The sequence below is a fragment of the Myotis nattereri genome (assembly GCF_964212035.1).
Source record: "Myotis nattereri genome assembly, chromosome: 11".
Lineage (NCBI taxonomy): Eukaryota > Metazoa > Chordata > Mammalia > Chiroptera > Vespertilionidae > Myotis > Myotis nattereri.
The window spans coordinates 34,074,447-34,082,941 of NC_138086.1; the positions used below are offsets into that span (position 1 = coordinate 34,074,447).

The 8,495-nt window shown below is 37.4% G+C and overlaps 1 pseudogene across 1 annotated transcript; it reads left to right on the top strand.

Annotated features, from left to right (window-relative positions):
• Positions 1 to 6,640: 6,640 nt before the first annotated feature.
• On the top strand, positions 6,641 to 7,080 carry LOC308526556 (large ribosomal subunit protein uL22-like; annotated as a pseudogene). The gene has a single exon. The product of its transcript is annotated as a large ribosomal subunit protein uL22-like (transcript).
• The last annotated feature ends 1,415 nt before the right edge of the window (positions 7,081 to 8,495 follow it).

Below are 8,495 nucleotides of genomic sequence, written 5' to 3' on the forward strand. Positions count from 1 at the left end.
ACTGAGGGACCCCCCGAGTGCACAAATTTCATGCACTGGGCCTCTAGTTTACTATAAATCAATTTCCATGTATGTTAAGTCCTATTTGTAGATTCCCTATTATCTTCATTTTTTTTTTATCTTGTACTACTGCCACATTATCTTAATTATTGTAAATTCATTATAATTAGAGCAAGGCCTCCCACCTCAAAACTGCTTAGCTATTATAGCCATTTTCATTTCCACTTAAAATCTATAATAGGCTTACTAATGTCCCCAAATATCCAAATATATAGGCTTACATTATTGGGGGAATTTTTACTGGGTTTGAGTTAGATTTATTATTCAGTTTAGGGAGAACAGCCATGTTTAAAATATTGTCTTCTAATCTCTGAGACATCTTTCCATTTATTTAGTTCTCATAAAAATTTGTTTTTAAATTTTCTGTAATATGTATTGAACAATTTTAGCATCATCTCTAAATACTCAATATATTCTGTTTTTATAGACATTAATACATCAATATATATTCACTAATGCTGTAGTTACAAACTTTCACAACTTTAATTTTTTAACTTGAAGGTGGTATATAGAAATTCAACTGGTTATTTTACATATTTTATCCAACAACTTTGTGAAAAATTACTCATTAGTTTCTACACTTAATTATATATTCTTTTAGATATTTTTCAAATGCAGCCATAAAGGTAATTTGTTTATAAATAGGTTCATATTGAATATACTTTATGTGGATCACATTGCTTTTTCTTCCTTTGTATACATAATTATTACAATATAAAAATGTACATGGGAAATACTATATCACATTAAATATGATAGGTAAATAATACAAACTATCATAATTAATATTTCCACAATCATAGGATATCTGAAAACCTAATTTTTCTTCCTCTTTCCCATATGTTGGCTTAATTGAAATCTGTATATTATTATCCTCAAATCTATAAAATGAAAATTAATTAAAGATGTTCATCAATAAAAGAACTCTGGTTAAGAATCAAATATCACAAGGAACCTGGGCCCTTAAGAAATCCAAGGGATTGCCAAAACCGGGTTGGCTCAGTGGACAGAGCATCAGCCTGCGGACTGAAAGGTCCCAGGTTCAATTCCGGTCAAGGGCATGTACCTGGGTTGCGGGCACATCCCCAGTGGGAGATGTGCAGGAGGCAGCTGATCGATGTTTCTCTCTCATCGATGTTTCTAACTCTCTATCTCTCTCCCTTCCTCTCTGTAAAAAATCAATCAATAAAATATATTTAAAAAAAAAGAAATCCAAGGGACTTAGACTTTATCTTCTCATAACCTGAGATACTAAGTTAAAGAAATCTGTTAGAGAAGACTTGAGTACTTTAATTAAGGCTGAACAGGATAAAACTAAAACAAAACTTAGGTTAACAAAATAGGAAATCAACCCACAGAGAATGAAGAAATATGGGTTTATAATCTTGTATTCAACAAAAGTAGGTTTACAGCTGTGAGTACATGAAACACAGTTTATTCTTGTATTATTATTAATTAATGTCTGTGTTATTCATATTATCACTGTAAACCTACTTTTTCCCACCCCTATATATTTTTACAATTCTCAAAACTCAAAAGGAAAATGATTCTATTTTGAAATGGCCAAAAATTTGAACAGATATTTCACCATAGGAAACATATGATAAAGAAGCCTATGGAAAGATGCTTAAATCATTAGTCATTAATGTAAAAAAAGTTAAAATGGAAGGAAATACTATTGTAAACCATTAGAATGACTAAAGTGAAAAAGACTGAACATATTAAGTGTCAGGTAGAATGTGTATAAATGTAATACTTTGGAAAACAGTTTGAAAGTCTCTTGAAAAATTTAAACAGACAACACCATTTGATTCAGTCATCTATATGTATATATATAAAAGGCTAAGCAACCAAAAGACCAGTTGACCAGTAGTTATGATGAGCACTGACCACCAGGGGATAGACACTCAATGCAGGAGCTGCCCCCTGGTGGTCAGTGTGCTCCCACAGCGGGAGCACCACTCAGCTGACCAACAGGTGCCAGAAGTCGGGCTCATGGCTGGCAAGCGCAGCTGCAATGGTGAAAGCCTCTCCTGCCTCCACGGCAGCGTTACTGAGTGGTGGTGGTAGGTGCAGTGGGGCCTGGATGAGCAGGAGCACATGGCGCCTGGCCCAGGCTCAGGCTCCTCCCTGGCTGTCTGTTGCTTTGCGCACTACATTTCTCGGGGGATGTCAGACTGCTGGTTTCAGCCTGATCCCAGAAGGCAGTCCAAAACTGTCAGTCCGACATCCCCAGAGGGGTCCCAGATTGCGAGAGGTCACAGGCCAGGCTGCAGGACCCCACTAGTGCACGAATCCGTGCACCGGGCCTCTAGTTCCATTATAATATTTCATGTGCAATAGCCAACACCTGGAAACAATCCAAATATCCATCAACATGTATGTGTGTGTGTGTGTGTGTGTGTGTGTGTTATATAATGGAATAATACTCAGCAATGAAAAGAATGAACTATTAATATGCCCTACAATATAAATTAATCTCAAAAAATGATGCTGAATTAAAAAAGCAAGACAAAAAGAGTAGGTACTCTGTGAATCATAGTCTAAAATTTTAGGAGATGCAAATTAATGTACAGTGATAGAGGGGAGATGCATGTCTGCTTGGGGAAGGCGGTTGGGGGCAGTGGTGATTTTGCAGAAAGAGGGATTCCTTTTCTTTTTTTTTTATATGTTTATGTTCATTTTCTTGATTTGCCAGCAAGGAAACAGGCACTCATTTGTTCTGTAGCCACAAGGGACTAAATTCTACTAACACAAATGAGCAAAGAAACCAGTTCTTAGAACCTCCAGAAAGGAAGCCTGCCAACACTTCCTGTGAGCCCTGTGCTGCTCAGACTACATTTCTGACCCCCAGAATTAATGACCATGTTGGTGCTGTTCCAACTGCTCAGTTTGTCATAATCTGTATTATGACACCAAGCTGACTGACCCTCTTTCAGGAAAGGGTAAACAATACCTGCTCAAATTAAGCTGTTGTAAATGTGCTAAAAAGACGCATGTGCACACACAAACATACTTGAAAAACTTACAATTACTAAGCCCATTTCATCTTACATTTAATATGCCTCATGAAAACCTTGGGAGTAAAAGTAATTTAAATTTAGAATAAAAAAATACCACTGGAGCTTTATAGTTATCAAAGTATAGTAAGCACTAATATTCCCTTATTTCAATTTAATAGCAATCTTCAAGTGTATGCTTTATTGGTTTAACACTTATTAGATTATTTTTCAAAGGGCCTGGGAAATACATGTGTACATAGAATTCAAACTCTAGATATCGACTGCTCTGTTTTATTTAAAGGAAGCCAACACTAGATTTTAAGGCATTTAATCTTTAAAATAAAGCAATCTGTTATGGTAGGTTTTATAAGGCATGCTTTAATGTTTTCTGTATTTCTCCTGCCCTTGTTTTAGGTCAAAGGCAGAGAATTATAACTACCTGAGGGATAAAAAGATTATTGTTGACATAAGAACCAAGATAACTTACTGTGATCATAAAATTGCCCTATAGAGATATCATCAGGAAAAAAGAAAGTGTGTCTAAACTAAAATTATTCTATTATAAACTCAAATAATTTACACCAAATAAAATCAACGTCGTGTGTGTGTGTGTGTGTGTGTGTGTGTGTGTGTGTGTATGAATTTTGGTTCCCCCTTACATTGTTCTTTAACAAATTCTAACACTCAAGAGTAAAAAACCATTTGCAACAGCATGGATGGAACTTGGAGAGCATTATGCTAGGTGAAATAAGTCAGTCAATGAAAGAAAAATACCACATGATCTCACTCATTTATGGATAATAAAGACCATTATTAACTGATGAACAAAAATAGATACAGAGGCAGAGCACCATTGAACAGACTGTCAAACTACAGCGGGAAGGCTGGGGAGGGTTGGGGGGCGAGGGGCAGTGGTAAGAGATCAACCGCTGGACTTGTATGCATGCATATAAGCATAACCAATGGACAAAGGACACTGGGGGGTAGGGGAGGCCGGGGGAAGGTCAAGGGGAAAAAAAGGAGACATATGTAATACTCTGTAAGACTTTAAGCAATAAAACAAATTTAAAAATAAAAAGAGTGAAAAACCCGAAAGGACCAGTGAGGCAGGTGGCTTTACGTACTTTGAGCAAGGGCCATACAGAAAAGGCCCATGTATAATGGGGATATACACTTCTTTATTTTTTTCAGGTGTGGCGGGGAGGGAGTGGTAGTGGAAGCATGGAACAAACTGAGAAATCTCAGAAGGAAATAGGGAGGAGGGGCAGGAAGACATTAACCAAAGAACTTAAATGCATATATGCATTGCCCATGGACACAGACAACAGTGCAGTGAAGGCCTGGGATGTACATTTCTTGACTGATTCCTGTCACAGCCATTTTCTGAACAATATTATAAAGAATGTTCCCCTGTCTTCCAAGCAATCCATAGTAATATAGAAATAATTTCAGAGATGAGTTAATGAGTCGGGATATTTCTATAACTTGGATATCAATGGCACAAGCTCAGAAATTACGAAGTGTTGAATTGTTAAATTTTGCATTTCAGCTCAGAAGTCGATGCGTGACTTAAAACTTGACATGAAACCACGTACTGCATTTACTACAGCTGGTATTCCCTGCAGCATATTGCACCCGAGTCCATGTTTTCCAGTGTAAGTTCTTCCAGCAGTTCAATCCAAGTCAATTATCAGCGTTGGGTTCATGTTAATCAAGTGTGGGACCTTTACCAAGTCTTTTCTTCTCCTCTGCCTACATTAGCTTCATCAGAGATAATTAAGTTTTATCATATAAATGAAGAGGCAGAAATTAGAAAGACAGGAAAACAGCAATTTATGCAGCCTGGCATTTAACAATGGGGTAAGCAATGGAAACACAAGGAAGTTAAAAGCATAGGAAAAAGGCAATTTACTAGTAAAACATCCATTAATATAGAAGAATTAAAAAAAAATCCAACTGTTTTATTTGCCAACATTTGAAATACATAATTGGCTTCCAGAGTAAGATATTGGATTGTAAGCATGTTTGTAATAACTTCATCCTCCTGAGTCCTCATTCCAATGTAAAAAAAAAAAATAGTTTTAAAAGTATATATAATATCAGAGAACAAAACAAGAAATTTTAACAAATTATGAAGTAAAAAGTAAATAAAGAAAGCAGACACTGCTCAAAGAAAAAGTAGGAAATGAATCCAAGCTATTTTGCATAAACCTTGAGAGACTGAATGGGAAGACAGAAGGTGAGAACAGGAATCAGTGTGACTCAGCTGATGTGGGAATTACTACATCTGTAAAATAACCAGCAGTTTTTCTTCTAGAAAAAGTTCACATACGGTCAAATAAAATACAGAGAAAATGGATGGTAAAACTGCAGAAGAATGTCCCCGAGTTTTGAGGATCTCCCTAAAATTGCCTCCATTCCCAGACTTCCTTCTAAATTAAAGATAATCGGGCAAAAGGCCTCCCCATATGCAGAGTTCTACATCAGCCTTACAAGCGCTTGAGGAAAATCTAACATAGGAAACAAGTAAGAATAAGATAAAACAGAAAAGCTTATCAGAAAGAGAAGGGATAATTCAGGAAAAGAAAAATGTTTTAATAAATTTCATGAGAGATATCTGAAGCGATGTCATTTCCATTAAACAAAATTAGGATGTTATGTAGAAAAAAACTGGGGAGACTTCAATTTCATTAATGATAGGATAACGTAGAGTGGGCAAGGAAATTCACCTTTAAATAGTATTTATGATAATAAATAATGTGTGTTTATGAATGGGAACCAAAAAGTTCATTATTATACATTACATGATTTTATTGGGAAATTAATGGACTCGCTGGAGTGTCTTCAAGTTAGTAGTTCAGGACTCAAGACGCAATCAGCAATTGTGTTACATCCAACTCTTCCTGTCCCTGGCTTTATTTTGCTATTACACATCCACCAGCTTGGCCAATATTTCTTTTAATAACCTAACAACGTTGGGAGCTGACAAAGATATGAATCAGTGCTTATTCCTAGTCACTGCTGGGCTGAGTGTACATTGAAACAACCACTTTGAAAAAACAGTTGACCTAATATAGTGAAATCCCATATTTACATACCTTTGACTTAAATTCACACCTAAATGTATACTTCAGAGAAGGTTCTACACATGAACACAGGGAGAATACTTAAGAGAGTTTATGGATAACCCCAAACCAGAAACAATTCACATATCCACCAAGAACAGAAAATACACTGGGATGTGAGAGGGTGCGAGATCAACCAAAGGGCTTGTATGCATGCCTATGAGCAAAACCAATGGACACAGACAGGAGGGGGGCGGGGTGAGGGCTTGTGCTTGGAAGAAGGGGTGGTGGGGAAGAGGTCAATGGGGGCAAAAGGAGACTCATGTAATACTTTAAACAATAAAGAATTTAAAAAAAGAGAATACTCTTCCCCAAAGCGCCCATAGGTGACCCCTGAAGACGGTTCGCTATTCCCTAGACCCAGAAAACCCCACGAAAGCATGCAAATCAAGGGGCTCCAACCTCCGCGTTCACTTCAAGAACACACGTGAAACTGCCCAGGCCATCAAGGGCATGCACATTCGAAAGGCCACCAAGTACTTGAAGGACGTCACCCTGAAGAAGCAGTGTGTGCCACTCCGCCGCTACAGCGGTGGCGTTGGTAGGTGCGCCCAGGCAAAACAGTGGGGCTGGACACAGGGTCGCTGGCCCAAAAAGAGTGCTGAATTTTTGCTGCACATGCTTAAAAATGCTGACAGCAATGCTGAACTTAAGGGTTTAGATGTAGACTCTCTGGTCATTGAGCACATTCAGGTGAACAAAGCTCCCAAGATGAGGCGTAGAACCTACAGAGCTCATGGGCGGATTAACCCAAACATGAGCTCTCCCTGCCACATTGAGATGATCCTCACTGAAAAGGAGCAGATTGTTCCCAAACCAGAAGAGGAGGTTGCACAGAAGAAAAAGGTATCTCAGAAGAAACTGAAGAAACAAAACTTATGGCCCGGGAGTAAATTCAGCATAAAATAAACCTAAGTAAAAGTAAAAGCAGAATGTTGGTTGTCTTTAGTACTAAATATATTTCAAGTGATAAAATAAGTTTTCTGATTAGAATTTAAAATAGATTATTCTGTTCTGTCATTAATCTGGGTCATAAACATGCTGTTTTGAAAGTCTTGCTGGTGTTTTGCATAAGATGGGATTAAAACATGGAGTTCTGAAAAAAAAAAAGAGAATAGAAAATTCACACCTATCATGTTGAGTTCATACAATGGAATACAATACAGCAATGAAAACTGAATGCAGAAACAGATGCTTTTAAAAAGTGTTGAATCAAATATAAAATAGATTGAAAGTATTAAGACATAAAATAATATGTTAGTATTTTTTTCTGAGATTCTATACCAAATAAAACCTAAATATATTTTTAGGGATGCAAAATTATAATTTTAGGTGGCAAAACTCAGAAGAAAAACAAGAACATTATCAACCCCAAAATCTGGATAGGCATTATCTGGAGGTGGTAGCTGGACTGAAGGAGAAAAGGGGAGAAATTGTGATTGGAAAAGCCAGCAACATTATATTTATTTTTCTGGGCCATCCATACACATACGTTTCCTTATAATTAGTTATTAAACTATTTATAATTGTTTTTAAATTTTCTCTACTCACATGTCCCCAAAAGGGGAAGTGAAAAGGGAGTATTGAATAAAAGAGAAGTTTAATGCATGGTGCTTTACAATAGTAATTTAACCAAGATTCTGATGCTGAGTCTGGTCATTTTTTAGAGGTATCAGGTTATACTAGTATGTATTCAGAGCTGGGAACACAGCAGTTCCTGGATACAACATAAGAATTCTGTGAGCCTCAGAGACATTTCAGGAAGACTATTGAAGCAGGAATTTTGGGGGAACTTAGGCAGGCTTAGGAATTTTTAGAATTGGGGTCCATGGAAAAGCTTGGGGCTACAGACTGGGAGAAGGTCATTTCCATAACACAATGAAGCCAGGTACAGTTACATCTCCATAAGACAAGGGAGCAGCAACAGTGGCATTTACATAAGACAAGGGAACTGGAAGTATCTAAGAAAGGTCTATATTTACAAAATAAAGAGAAGGGAGCCCTTCATTCAGATGGAAAAGAAGAAAGCCCAGAGGGAATAGGGGAACAATGGGGAAGGAAGGGGAGAACCTCACATGTCCCCTGTGAGGTTCAACCTTTGAGCCCAGGAGTTACTATGGTAACCAACTCGAAGGGGAATATTGACCAATCAGAGGGGATATCAGGACACAGGAACTATAGCCTTTATAAGCCTTAGACTGAGAAAAGGGACTCTGTGGGACTCTTCCCCCTTCCTACATGGGAGTCAGTTCTGTGTGACTCTTCCCTCTCCCCAAGTGGGGGTCTGTACTTGTTCTTCGATAAATTT